Source organism: Amblyomma mixtum, chromosome 8 (genome assembly GCF_055824585.1).
Source record: "Amblyomma mixtum isolate Tamu chromosome 8, ASM5582458v1, whole genome shotgun sequence".
Taxonomy (NCBI): domain Eukaryota; kingdom Metazoa; phylum Arthropoda; class Arachnida; order Ixodida; family Ixodidae; genus Amblyomma; species Amblyomma mixtum.
In genome coordinates, this window is record NC_143019.1 from 73,582,917 (window position 1) to 73,596,103 (window position 13,187).

The following is a 13,187-nucleotide window of genomic DNA, read 5'->3' on the forward strand; positions in this document are numbered from 1 at the left end:
TGTGCATGCCTTTGTCGTTTGTGGCCCAGATTGTTGCTTTCTTATTATTTAAACCATATCTATACAAATCAACTTTTTCTGGATACTTGTGTCACGTAATGTAGCACAGTTGATAACCTTTTTGCAACACCAGACGTCTTTTTGAGAAGACTGTGCTTATGGGAAACTGCTGTGACTGTTTTAATACTGGCACAGGGATTGAATGAGGTCTATCCAGTATGGTGAAATTAGAGTTACATGGAAATATTTTTGTTAATTCCTACGGGTATAGCCCAGATAGCTTAAAGGACTATAGACACCTGTCTCTTGGGTGCATGTTTTCTTCTTTGTAATGAGGCGTAAGGCATTATTATACACAGATTACCACGTGGTATCCTCCTATGACCATGAAATAATTTATAATCAAACTTCTTTCTCGTGCTGTTTCGGTTTCAAGAGCTGAACGATGGCTGTGACGCCAAAGAGAGGTTATAGGTCACGTGAGGCATGGAAAACTGCAATATAACTGGTGCTTCTACATTCGTTGTCATACCGGCTCTTCAGCAAGGCCGGCTTCAGCAATGTAGTGAATTAAAACGATGAAGCAGCGATTATGTCGCAGTTTTTCCATGGCTCACATGACCTATAACCTCTCTTTGACGTTGCAGCCATTGTTCGGCGGTTGAAACCAAAACATAATGACAGAAAAATTTGATTATAAATTATTTAGCGGTTGTAGGCGAATACCACATGGTGATTCATGCATAGTAGTGTCTTCAGCATCATTATAGAGAAGAAAACATACCACCAGAATTAGGTGTCTATACTGCTGTAAAGTGAAAAAATTCCTCTAAACCGCCGCGGTGGCTCAGTGGTTATGGTGCTCGGCTGCTGACCCAAAAGACGCGGGTTTGATCCCGGCCGCGGCGGCTAGAATTTCTTTGGAGGAGAAATTCTAGAGGCCCGTGTACTGTGTGATGTCAGTGCACGTTAAAGAACCCCAGGTGGTTGAAATTTCCGGAGCCCTCCACTACGGCGTCTCTCATAGCCTGAGTCGCTTTGGGACGTTAAACCCCATAAACCAAACCAAACCGACCTCGCAGCCACGTGGCAATGGCCACATGTGAACCCTGCAGTTAATGGTCACTACAGGTGTCTCGGATCACACCCGTAGAACGGAGTTATTTGCGTTATCGTGCACATAATACGCGAATTTTAAGACACAAGTAGTATCAACTGAGTGCAATCCAATAATCTTGTCACAGTCACCGTCGATGTGGTTGGACAAAGCCGTTGACGCAATTTCATTACTTCAAGGCTACATCCAGCCACATGGCAAGCAGTGAGAAGTTTATCACGCGCCTTTCCTTTAACCTCTTCCACCGCTGCATTGGCACGGGAAATTGCAGCGCTGCACATAGGCGTGTAAACTTTTAGCGCGCGAGCAATAAGGCTTCCAGTCTCAAAAAAGGGAACTAGACTGTCTTAACCCTATGGTCATCGAAACGCCCTTGGACGTCCCGTGGACATCCAAAACGTCCACAGTACATCCAAAGGAGCTTATTGCCCTCTGGGAACTGCTTCATGCAAGCCGCCGTCGGTTCGGCGTGTGCCTTATCCATGGTGGAACCGAAGGAGAAACCGCCGACTGTTACACCCTCTCCTAGTCACGTGTTATCACAGTGGCGAAGCCGGCGAGTGCACGCAGGTGCGCCTCTGCTTGACGAATCAAGTGGTTTGCCTGTGCTCCAGTGTCTCAAGGTCAAACGCGCATCAAGATTGACCTTGGGATACATATAGTAGTAGAGCTTTCGCTTTGAAAAACCTGTCATCTGTGTGTCTGAAACCAGCTAGACCTGCAGAAATGTCTCGAAGAGCGATTGAAGTGTCCCCTGACCAGGGAGCTATTGAGCCTTACCTTTTCTCACAGTCAGCGGAGCCTTAACCTTCGGAGGCTTTGAGAACAGGAAAGGCGCATAACTGCTTCAGTTTGTAGGTGAATGCAGCCGCTTATTCTCAGCGATATTGTGGTGTTCACTGTTGGTGTTGTTCGGCGGTTTCTGCAGCGCGTGTCATGCTGCCGTTCTCTGCTTACTCGTTGGCAGTGCTGGTGTTCTTCCTGGGTTTCACTTGATCAGTCTTCATGTAGACACCGCTGAAACCCGGGAAGTGAGTCTATACAAGTGCTTTCACACTATTAAAGTATGGCCGCGATAGTGCTGCCCTTGGGTTTCGAATCCGCGGCGCAGCGAACAGATTAGGTTCGTTGGCCACTGTATGAGAACAGTTTGCTATTGCCACAACCGCGACCACGCCACGTGTGTAAGTGGCGCTCACGCTCTGTCGTTGTTGTTGCTGTTAGCCTCTGAAAAGATGGCACATACCCACACTGGGGGATCGGCCAAGAATCGGGAGGGGGAGGTTGCTATTCACCTGTACATACTAAAGGCAAAAGAAAAGCACACGAGAGAGCAACACCGGGGGAGTGAAAAGAGATGAGAGTATGGGTTTGCTGTGCATTGCATATGTCGTTGTCTTCATCAACTTCCAACCGCACCAAAGTCGCAACAAAAATTTTGGTGCGCATTCGTTTTGCGCTGCTTGGCCTTGTAAGACCAGTGGGATGTAGGTACCGTGAAGAGCACCAAACACAGTGCCAAGCGATTTTAACCTTACTGATACATAATCTGCGCATGAACTTATCCTGAAAAGAGAGCGCTCATTGTGGGCCAGGTATGACGGACTGGGTACCCAAGGGACCCGCTTCATAACCGGTATTACTGAACGAAACCAAAACACGGCAAATGAATTTCGTTCAAGGACACTCAAGCACACACAGGCTGTGAAGTGACGTCGACCCCTTACCACATAGCGTATCATCTATGATACGGTACATATTGCTTCGAGAGAACAAGGACGACGCAGACGAAGAGTGTGTGTGGGTCTGGAATGCGCTCGCTGGCTTGTTTCATCATGGTAGCCTGTGCCTTGATGTCCCGTGTGCCCTGTGCTTGTGTCTTGTGTGGTTTACATGCTGTGAACACCTTCCGCCTCGTAACATCTTGAAGCCACGGGTTTTCCCATCCTCCGTGTCCTGGCGCATTGCACCACGAAGCTTTGCAGCGGTCACTACACCGGCACGGCTGCAATGACTCAACCTCACACCTGCTCAGTCCTGAGTACGTGTCGCGGACGGTGCCACGGTTGCTGTTGAAGGACTGTGCACCGCTTGCGTTAGTGTTGCCGGCCACGGTCTGCCGGTAGAGTTGACTGTTTTGGACACCTGTGCACATGACCTTATTTTTGGCCTTGATTTTCTGTCTGAATGCTCAGCTCGTATCGACTGTTCGCAAGGTGTTCTACACCTTGCTCTCCCACCCATCGATCCTGAACCCTTGTCTTCTGTGCCCTGATTGGTTGGTTGGTTGATGGGGTTTAACGTCCCAAAGCGACTAAGGCTATGAGAGACGCCGTAGTGGAGGGCTCCGGAAATTTCGACCACCTGGGGTTCTTTAACGTGCACTGACATCGCACAGTACACGAGCCTCTAGAATTTCTCCTCCAAAGAAATTCAACCGCCGCGGCCGGGTTCGAACCCGCGTCTTTCGGGTCAGCAGCCGAGCACCATAACCACTGAGCCACTGTGGCGGCTCATGCCCTGATTGTATTCTCCCAAGTTTCTCTGTCATCACGAGCCGCATCTTTCGTAGCCCCGAGTCCCAACCTGTCTATCCCTAATGGTGACTACCTAGTTGCACCTATTGCCGATCTGCTGCTGAGCCGCAACATTGCATGGCCCCATACGGTCGCTTGAGATAAATAATGAAAGTGCAAGTGTGTATGAGCATAAGCACATTGCTATAGTAGCATACAACTTACAAAAACAGTATTTGGTAACAATGGGCCGCGGTCTGCAGTGTCCTGTATTACTGCACTGACCAAGCACAACAATAAGCGAAATCAGCTTTTTAATCTTTGACTATAATAAACAAACCAGAGGCATCAAATTCTAGAGCATATTTTTACTTGTGATTAGCTTCTTCTTGTTTAGGCAACACAAAAAGTCAGCACAGCACACTACCGTTTGTCATGGAGGATTTCTGTGCGGTGGCCCACAATGTGGACAGTTTCACTGCAGGCGAAAGTTTTATCTGACTCTAGTAAACCAGGAGAAAGAAGGAAATAAGCTTGCATGCAAACAGCATTTAAAAAAGTACCCAGACTCCTCACTACTGACTGGTATGTTGCTGATTCTGCAACCTTTTCATTGTCTTACGAGAAAACTACTAAATATCTTACTGCTTTCGAAAATGTGCATATAACACACAGCATCTAATTTCACATGCAAGGCCACCTGAGGCAATGCTACTATGCCAGGTTGAAATGACACCTGCATGTCCAAACAAATAATAAAAAGAATTGAATTGAATTGAAATCCAATTAAGCTGCAGTCCAGACTGGCCGACAGTGCACTAGTTGCATCAATGGCTGTGAGAACCAAAATTCTTTGTCTTCTTTTTGTAGGAAACCAAGAAATGATCGCAAAACTGTCAGGTATATCACACAAGTTGGGGAGTATTGAAATTTGAATTTATTAGGGAGTGCACAGTACTTATAAACATTATGGCTCAAATGATGCCAAGATCTCCATTATTTTTGCCTTGCATTGGCTAGCTTTCTTCGGCGGCCACCTGTCAAGGGTCATCGCAATTGACAGACCAAAGGCCTCATTTTCAGTCATTTTTTTTTGAAGCTGCAAAAGCAGCTGGTCCTCAAAACTGTCATATTTTCGTTTTTTGGCCTTGGGCCTTCTTACAAGGCTTTCTGGAGGTGCAGGTAATCCTGCCTGCATGTCGCAGCTTTCTGCTGCTGTTTCAGGCGTTGTATGCACTGAGGGGCCATCCATCACTGCTGCGAAGATGTCTTCTGCGATGCTGGGCTCATCAAGACCTGGCCTCTCTGTCTGTCGTGCAGTGGAACTACACGTTGTTCTGGAAGAGAAAACAGCTGTCAATAAATTGCGTAAAGGCAGCACTTCCTTTGATATCTTTAATTATCTTATAGAGAGCCATTGAGTTCCTCAATTGGCTGTTGGCCTCAACTTCTTTGCATTGCATGTACGAGAAGGCATGTTATCTCTTCTTGCTAGTCTCTGAAAATCAGCATTTAGAATCTTATCTTTCTCTTTCACCCATAACTTTTGCCAACCTCCTTTCCTCGGCTACTTGCAATGCCTCTTGAGACAACCATCTTGCTTTCTTGCATTTCTTTGCCTTTGGGACTATCTCAGCAGTAACCTCCTGTATGATATCACAAATATCAGTCCATATCTCTTCAAGTGCCCTCTCACCAAGATTCAATTCTTGAAATCGGTTCCTCATTTCCGCTGCATATTCTGATGGAATTTGATCCAAATCATACCTGAATGGCCTGCTAGCTTTCTGAGCTTGCTTCAATCGAAGCTTACATTTGGCAAGAAGAAGCTGATGATCGTTGCAACAATCTGCTCCAGACCTTGTTTTTACAGATTTTCGTCCACTGCACTTTCAGCGCAGTCATTTAATGAACCCATGACATCTATCATGTAAGCCATGCGGATGCAAGCCCGAATGCTTTGAGGCATTGGGTGGTGTTAGTAAAGTTCTACGTAAATAGCAAACATGGAAGACAAAGGCAAAGTGCGATGTCATTTGCGGCAACTGCTATTTACTCGGAAAGCTCCGCCCGGAGGAAATTAGTGACAGGAGAAACGACAGAGTGGCGCAATGCAGATTGTAGGGATTTTTGAGAGGGGATGGCGGAAAGAACGTAATCTCAAAACATCGCACTATGTATACGAAGCCCATTCACATACACATGCAAACCAGTTATGAAAAAGTTCCACCGCTAGCGCGCTGTTGTACACGCAAGTTCCGCGCCGCACGCCAGCGGCCACCTCCCCCGTACACACGCTGCACATACAAGCTGCATGCGTTTTGACCTGTCACTTTGTCAAGCAGCAGGCTTGGGGCCGTCGCATAATATACCATACGACTGGTGACACAAAATAACAAGCGCGTAATATGACCAACAAAAGTGCGTTGCGTTCAATACGTACTTTCTTGGTGGGCCGCAATCTCGGTAAAGTTTCATAGCTTGGGCGAATTCCCACGTTCGCTTCTCAAGATATCCGTTCCCACTCCTTTTGGACAGGCTAGCCAGGCCGCTTTCCCTCCCTTGCGATCTGTTTCCAGGCGCCTCAAAAGCCTCAAACCAGCCGGTAAAAGCTCAAGAGTAACTTGCTGGCGGCGAGAGTAACGCACCACTCAATGTTGCCCATTCTGTCTGGACTGCATGGGAAGCTGGCTTTCATACCCTGGCATGTCGCTACGAGCCATGGCTACGAGTGCATGCGTGGCCAGTGTGTGTGATTGTTTTAAGGCGGAAGCCTTTAATGCCTCATCGTTGTAAGCAGAAGTTGTCGACAGAAATGTCACGCTTTTCAATTGTTCGAAACAGTAGTGACGTCACAGTGCGCGAATTTCAAACGGTGCCAATTGTACTTTGGCTAGTAACCATGCGACCAATTAAAGGGATCGTATAGTGATGCTCCGAGTAAGTGGGACTGAGATTAGTTAATTACTTAATTACCCAATTATCTTAAATAACCCTTTCAGTCAGGCCAGGTAAATAAATAAAACCGAGTAGGAAATTGGTCGAGTTCGGGAATCGAACCTCGGTCACCGGAGTGCGAGACGAGCATGCTAACCACTCCGCCATGCCAGCTCAATGGTTTGGAGTGAAAAAAGGCGCGTCTAGTCATTACGGTGTCTTCGTTCACTCTCATCTTTCTCCCTTTCCGTTACGGTGAGGTTTAGTTCCGCTTGACTGTCAATCTAAGTGTTGCTTCCGTCGCAGATAAAAACTGAAAGTGGAGTCCTTTCCTATTCTACATTTGTGAGGCCCCACTGGTTAGGATGGTCGACTACTGTGTTTCAACTAGGTAGATGACTGGGCAAGTTGGTACTGATTCATTCATTTTAAAAGCACTGAAAGGACAGAACATAGAGAATAGCACAAGAAGAGGCTCTGCTTTTCTCTGTGTTCCATCTTTTCACTAGTTTTTAAAATGAATCGAATACTGTGCTCAAGGATGCGGGATCGAATCCCGGCCGCGGCAGCCGCTTTTCAATGGAGGCGAAAAGCAAGGCTCCCATGTGCTGTGCGATGCCAGTGCACGTTAAAGAAACCGAGCTTGTCGAAATTTCTGTAGCCCTCAGCTACAGCGTCTCTCACAGCCCGAGTCGCTTTGGGAAGTCAATCCCCATGAACCTAACCAAACATTTGTATTCCACCCCACTATTAACCTTCCCATGGCCTGACGGTAGGAATAAAAATTGCTCAAGAGCGAGGCTTTCTTCACTAGACGGTCTGCGATACAGGCCACGTTATCCATGCCATAGCTTTATTAAACTCCAACATAGTGATTCGGTACACCCTTCTAATTACAGCTGAAAGCCACGACACAAGTTGCCTACCGCTAGCTGATGCTCTCTGCTAGGCTTCAGAGTGGCAATAGCGTTATTTTCTTATTGACAGCGACATGCATGCCGAATATTATACGCTGCAGGGAGCTCATCCACTCAGTGCACTCGCTTACATTTCTCCGGCAGATAACGCGCATGCATCAATCATCTGAAGTACTGAGCGTCACGGGCATAGCAACTTTACGATCACAATTTCTCTTTCTCGGCTTCTGCAGAAGTAAAAAACGATGCGCAGTATCGTGTCAGCCCAAAATGATGGTTTGGAGTTTAACGTCTCAAAGCGACTCAAGGCCGTATTGGAGACGCCATCGAAATGTAACTGCCGCAGCCTGGAGAGCCCGCGTCTGTAGGGTCACCAGCTGAGCATCCACGGCAGCTGTATCAGCCAAACGAGATGCAGAAAATGGTATGAAGTGAATATCTATTGCAAACTAAATTGCATAAGCAGTCATCTTACCGCCGATATTAAGCCTGGTTGGCTGGGTCCCCGTCGCGCACGACGGTGGAGTGTCAACAGCTGAATGCGCAGATGCCATCGAGCAATCACTCACGTGGAACAAAACGGCCCGTTATTCATATATTCACAAGCGCAAGTCTTCTTCAAAGTCCTAGGGCACAGAAAATGCTCGTATAAGCAACGACGCGGAGATTTTTTCTCCCAAAACAAGGCGAGAAGCAATAAACCATATGTAAACAATTGCAGACACACGAACGCGACGAAATGAAACGAAATGAACTTCTTGCAGTCCAATATGGCGTCGTCGCTAGGCGTCGCCCTCGTCCTTGCTTTTCCTACCGGGGATTTAAAGATGGCAGCGCCCCTGGAGGCCTGTTGAAAATGTCTACAAGAAAGCATGAAGTGAAAGAAAAAAAAAATGTCAGTCGATTTGGGTAACTATGCCAAAGGCGAATATGTGCGCTAGCATGACGTCAATTGTCGGTTGGGAGATACAACCTACGAGGTGGTGCCAGGCTACCACCTAATTACCACCCCAAGTTCTGTTTAGCTACTGTGCAAGCATCGTTCGAATCACTTTCTCCTCCTAACCGCTGCTGCTCATTCCGTTAGCTCGGGGCGCTTAGGGGCGGTGCCGCCTAATTAGCGCCCCAGGTTATCGCCTGGTTACCACTGGCTACATCCTGGCGAGTAAGCCACCTGATGGGCAGGTAAGCCGTGGCGCAGTGGCACAAGGCAGGTTCTATGGCAGGCGTCGCCATCGATGGGAACTGGATTGCGACCCAGGTTACTCTTCCCAAGCAGCCTCTCACGATTAAAATCGCTGCCGATGGGCTGGTTGACCACCACCCCGTGGCTAGGTCAGCAGCCTGCCACAAAACCGGCTTCAGACAAACACACAAACACACAACTCCCAAATGCGTGGAATGGCCACCATAAGTACTAGCACACTAAACATGCTCTATGACAACACATATAAGCATGCCGCTCTGAAAGCCTTTGCTTATATCTATCGCGTAATGAAAATGCTGCAGCAGGTGTCCCTGTATCTTGCGTTACAGAGTGGTAACTGCCTCGCGAGTTTTAATTCTTCGCAATTTCGGCTAGGATGCTATTAACTAGCACTTGTTTCCGGGTTCACACTGCTTTCTTGCTGTACTTGCACGTTGACCTACCATCTTCTTTTCCACAGCTCGATGCGTTGTCTGCAGTTTAACTTGAAGCCTTTTCTTTAGCCTTCCATTTTCTGCCTCCTAGTTCAGTACTGGCAAGATACAACTAATACATACTTTCCTCTCGAAGGATGCTGTAAAACTGCTACTCATGGCCCGAGAGCACCTGCCAGGCGGCACAGAACGCGCTTCGAATGTTCGCTCCAATGGGAAGAGGCGGGAGCAAAGGATAAGTTGGCGATCGTTGTTGCTGTAAGAGGGGGCAAGGCTAAGGCGGTATGCAGCGAAGTCACTATAGTAACAGCAGAGTTACGTCAAGCGCACCCTACCAGAGACGCAAAAAAAGAATTGGAGGGGACACTTTAGCCTTAAGGATATGACGCAATAGCGTATTGGGTTAATTCCAATATATGCATAAGGTCACATTGTCTACTTTAAATTCATAGATCTCTGGGAGTCCACATACCGCTCCTGGCGCAGTGGTGCAGCGGATAAGCGATGCGCCACTGCCCTACGATGGCAGGTTCTCTTAGCGGTGGATATTGTGCGGCCCAGATTGCTGTTCCCAAGCAACCAATCATTAATTTAACTGTCAACTGCCACGGCGGGCAGTTTGCTAGCTATCGGATAGGCAGGTCGGGATTACGCCGCAAGATCTTGCGACCTAAGTGGCCCATCTGCCTCCTAGGTTGCTCTCTGGGCACCACCTATCAGCGTAATGCTCGTGAATTTTCGCTATCAACGCTGACCCCGAACACGCCGAAGTCGTATTTTCTGCGTAGCGGGGCCTCTTACGCTATCACATTAAAATTAGAGGCGATCACTTGGATTGATGCGGAGGAAATGGATAACATTCTTCTTTCACTCGCCGTTCTGTTTCAATTTTGAGTCCACTGTCTTTCACTCTCCATCCTAGGCCAATTATGAGTCTGTTTCGATTCCGCGACTACGCAACTACTCACAGTGTCACATTGCTAGATCACGGCGAGTCCTTACAGCACTACTGCTGGAGTGGCGCTTCGCAGTTACCAATGGATCTTGTGCGACCCAAGTTGCTCTTCCTGAGCAGTGCTCCCGAAACCTCATTTTTTGCACACATGGTTTCTTCAGAAGGCTGTCTATTTTAGACGTAGACCTGCTGTTGTCTGAGCCCTTCTTCGTCCTTCTTCGTCCCTCCTCTACCTTATAAGGGGAGGAGGGGTCGATTGGCAGATGTAGGGACGGAAATGCCCCTAAACTCGTTTAAGAACTCCAGGTGGCTGAAATCATCTGGAGCCCTCCACTATGGCGTCCCTCATTGCTTGAGTCGGTTTGCGACGTTAAACCCCCATAAACTTATAAACACTCTACCTTAGAAGGGGAGAGGGGATGGGTGATTGACAGGTGGAGAGACGGAAATGCCCCTAAACATGTTAAAGAACCCCAGGTGGTTGAAACTATCCGGCGTCCTCCACTACGGCGTTCCTCACAGCCTGAATCCGTTTGGAACGTTAAACCGCCATAAACTCATAAACACTTTACCTTAGAAGGGGAGAGGTGATGGGTGATTGACAGGTGTAGGGACGGAAATGCCCCTAAACATGCTAAAGAACCCCAGGTTGTTGAAACTATCCGGCGTCCTCCACTACGGCGTCCCTCACAGCCTGAGTCCGTTTGGGGCGTCAAGCCCCACAAAACCTATACCTAAACACCATCTGCAACGGTTGACATGTGGAGACTTCACGCAGACGCCGCCGGACAGTTTTCGCCTTCATGGCCATTCTATCACATTAAAATTATTACTAAGGAGCATTAACTTTACCACTGCGAACAGCCGTCGCTGAATCTCGCATCAGACAATGGTGGCATTCCTGTGAGTTCGTTAGGGGAGTGTTGTTTTAGTCTTAATGCACTTACGCAGCCATTGTTCTTGCCCTTGAGGGCCAAGCTGAGGTTATGGTGGCAGGACGAGCTTCTCGTTTGTCAAGCGCCTGAACCACGTGAAGGCTTCCGACGAAGGGCGAAGGTGTACGTCGGAGACCAGTCCCCCTGGGGGCCACCTTTATGAGAAGCTCCTGCAGCTTGGTTTCTGAGTCGTAACACCGAAAAGTGTTCCTCTACCTGTGCAAAATGATAGTAAGCGCTGCGGGGACATTTCCTGTGGCAGCCGCACCAGCGGGCACAACTGGCATGCCTCGGGCTACGGAGCGGACCGTCCTTGCCCTGAACCATCGGCTCCATTCACGAGCCGCATTTAGTGGGGGTTTAGCCCCTCGCCGAAATCTCACTGTACTGCCACCGTTTCAACACGCGCAAGGAAGACGAAGTGCGCCACCGATCGGGCGCACCACCTTCCGAACGCATTCCGCCACCTCCGCCTTTCGAACTGGACTCTTCGTTCTGTTCCCTCCTTCCATTCCCTCCTTCCATGAAGTGGACGTTGAGTACAAACTTTAGACACAATATGAGATGCAACTCATATACGATCTCTAACCAACAGCTAAAGGCGTTCTTTTTCACACTTGAATTGCTTCTATTCAATTCACTTTCATTAATTATGTTTCCCATTCAACCCCCACTATAAACAAGTCAACCTGGGTCGCAACGCTTCCGGTGGCGAATCAAAGTTCGCCACCTCCCATTCCATGGGCTAACTGACACAGTTATCCATTGTCTGGTGCTTTAACAAGGTCTAATTAAGACATATATTTTAAAGGCGATTAGTGTTTCTTTGCACAGTTTCCGTTGCCGTAGTAGTATTCGGAAACCACAGTATTCCTCGTTCAACTTTTCAGCCAATGAGGCTGCTAGCCAGGCTCATATTCTAACTTCAATCCGTCGATAATCGGACCTTCGAGGCGCTTCTTTACGGGCTGAAGTAGCGGGAGAGGACGTGCTTCTCAGTTGCCCCGCAAAGCGCCGTTGAACCACCCAGGTAGCACCGAACATTAGACCACTGTTATAAAAATGTTATGTAAGTTGGAGTAATGTTACATGTTGCATAGTAACTTTACATTAACATTAAAAATTAACATATAACGTTATAAGTTACATAGGAAACGTTACTTTCACATTCTAAATAAGCGTTGTTTTAATATAATCTTCTAAATTTTATTATAATGTTAGAGTCGCAACTATAAAACAACATTGCAAATATATTTCGAGCACGGATTTCCAGACATTTTCTCACTGTTCTTAGAGTAAAGATGTTTTTCAACTAACAGTACCTTGTAACCACATCTCTTAGATAGTACTCGCCATAGATTACATGACGAGCCCCATTACTTTGTCACAAAACTTTACTTATTACCCATTGCCCACTGTCACTCATGGGACATCACGCAGTAGCGAGTATATAAGCTCTGCGGCATGATATATGTTTGGAGGTGAGTGAATACGAATTGCTGTGCTCTTGTTGTTGGTTCTTGCAATGTGTGGTAAGTTGTGTGACGTCATCACTGGCAGGCCTGCATGCTGGTGCGGGGCTGCTTCACCATTTTCGAGAAAGTTTCATTTATGTTGTTTACATGTTTCATGAATGTTTGGGGAAGGTTATTCGAACATTTATATGTAACATTACAAAAACATTAGAAAAAGAGGACATTAAGGACATATAAATAACATTTCAGCGTAACAAAAATGTAACATTATCACAATGTTTCGGTGCTACCTGGGCACCCGTGAAAATGGTTCACGTTGCTCAGCGAAATAGGATAGATTCTGCGATCGTATTTTTTGCTGCGTGGCCTCCGACACTGCAATTGGGCTGCGCCGTTGATGATCTCGGAGGCCGGCCAGCTCTGGAGCAATCGTTTGTGCCGCCTTTGCAGCTTAGATCTCATCGCAGTTGCGCGGAGGCTGCGATTAAAAGCAACGACCGAAAATTTGAACGTTTTATTTGAGTGGCAGCTTTTAAGACAACATTTTTTGTTTATGCGGCGTCGATGTTTTCGCGTTGTAACACATTAGGTGCGACGCTTCACGCTGATCGGCCAGAATTTAATGACGTCTTGAGAACGCACCACGCCGATTGGCGAGAATGCCAATCACTGATTGGTAGAAACACGGTGTCGC

The 13,187-nt window shown here is 47.4% G+C and overlaps 1 long non-coding RNA gene across 1 annotated transcript; it reads right to left on the reverse strand.

The window, feature by feature from the left end:
• Positions 1-4,547: 4,547 nt before the first annotated feature.
• LOC149333010 (uncharacterized) lies at positions 4,548-6,284 on the reverse strand. Its single transcript, XR_016284917.1, has 2 exons — positions 6,077-6,284; positions 4,548-4,970 (listed from the first exon to the last, which is right to left on the reverse strand). It is a non-coding gene; the product is annotated as an uncharacterized LOC149333010 (long non-coding RNA).
• Between the last annotated feature and the right edge of the window lie 6,903 nt (positions 6,285-13,187).